Here is a 1,627-nt window from a genome sequence, read left to right as displayed (position 1 = left end):
ACACACACACACACACACACACACACATTTTCTTGATCCATTCGTTTACTGTGGGGCATCGGGTTTAGTTATGTATCTTAGCTATGGTAAATAATGCTGCAAGGAACATAGTTTTGCTCGTAGTTTTAGTATGGTCTTGTTTTTGATCATTTGGGTGAATGCCCAAAATGGGATTGCTGGGTCTTAGGGCCGCTCTCTGTAGTCTTTGGAGGAACCTCCATACTACTTTCCAAAGTCTTCGAACAAGTTTAAACTCCGTACAACAAGGCATTAAGGTTACCTTCTGTCCACATCCCATCAGGAAATCTGTTCTTTTAAAAATCTGGAATGCTTCACGAAGTTGAGTGTCATCCTCAGTCAGGGGCTATTCTTCTCTTTATTGTTCCAATGTTAGTGTATGTGCTAATGAATTGAGCACAAAACAATTTTATATATAAAGTGTAATTGATTTTCTTAAACTAGACAATTCCACAAAAATTAAATTCAAAAGAATTGTCGTGAAATTTTAGAACCATGTATTTCTTACATAAGAACACATTTAAGAATAAAGTCAAGACTGACATGTCAAAAACAAAATAATTCCAGACATTTGTTGTTCAACGGATGTGTAGGAGGAGGAATTCAATTATTCTGTACAAGGAACCTGTCATAATGAACACTATAGATATTGTTAAGGTTTGTTAAAATTTTAATGTTTTAAATATGTTTAATTTTGGGAATGTGCTCATATATGCCAAAATTAAGACTATTTAGCAGGTTGTAAAACTTTTCATTAAAACATTTATGATTCATGGTAGCAGTCATAAACTACTAAGTATGTACATTTCAGAGTTTATACAATCTTTACTAATGAGAAGTTGCAAAGTGTTTGTGTAAAGATGCAGAGTGAAGATTTGAGACATTAACTTCATAGTTTCTGTTAAAATTTAAGGGCTTCCTTATTTTATATGTTAGCGAGGAACAAATGATGGTATAATCCATATACAAATGATGAGGTGAACCATAAAAAATAATCTTAGTGGGTAATTTTAAAGGCTCATAGCCTATAAAATTCTTGTTGAGCATCATAGACTTAGGCAGTTTTAAATGTACAGCAATATGAGAAAATAATAAATCGAATATGTAGTACATTTCAAATACTGGAAACAGTGGTAAATGTTTTGTTTTTTATTTTATTAATCATTAATATTTATTTATTGGTTTTCCTTATTTGTAGCATTGTTTTCCTTGGGGTAATATAATACAACTTTTTGTAAGTCATCGTTAGTAAGTACTTCGAGAATTTTATTGGGATGGCCACACCGCTTTTTATAGGTATATGTGAATTTACAAAGAGCAAAATTAATAAGAACAAAATATTGATTAAAAATTTTATCAATTAGAATCTGAATCAGGAGTGTTGATAAATGTCCACACCTAAAATCTTAGCCCTAGACTGAAGCACTGGTGTTACAATGTTGAGCACACAAAAGTGAGAGACTGTGTTTTGTTTTGTTTTTGTTGGTTGTGGGGCTTGAACTCTGGGTCCTGGGTACTGTCTCTCAACGCTTCAGCTCAAGGCTAGTGATACTACTTGAGTCACAGCACCTCTTCCATCTTTATCTGCTTATGTGGTGCTGAGGAATCA

General features: G+C 33.1%; 1 non-coding gene across 1 annotated transcript; it reads right to left on the bottom strand.

Annotated features, from left to right (window-relative positions):
* Nucleotides 1-316: 316 nt before the first annotated feature.
* Nucleotides 317-418, bottom strand: LOC122097991. Its single transcript, XR_006145633.1, has one exon. It is a non-coding gene; the product is annotated as a U6 spliceosomal RNA (small nuclear RNA).
* Nucleotides 419-1,627: the final 1,209 nt, after the last annotated feature.

This window comes from Dipodomys spectabilis, unplaced genomic scaffold, assembly GCF_019054845.1.
Source record: "Dipodomys spectabilis isolate Male_0828 unplaced genomic scaffold, ASM1905484v1 ptg000449l, whole genome shotgun sequence".
In the NCBI taxonomy this organism is placed as follows: Eukaryota; Metazoa; Chordata; class Mammalia; order Rodentia; family Heteromyidae; genus Dipodomys; species Dipodomys spectabilis.
Note: the sequence above shows the minus strand (reverse complement) of the source record. Positions and strands in the feature narration are given on the sequence as shown.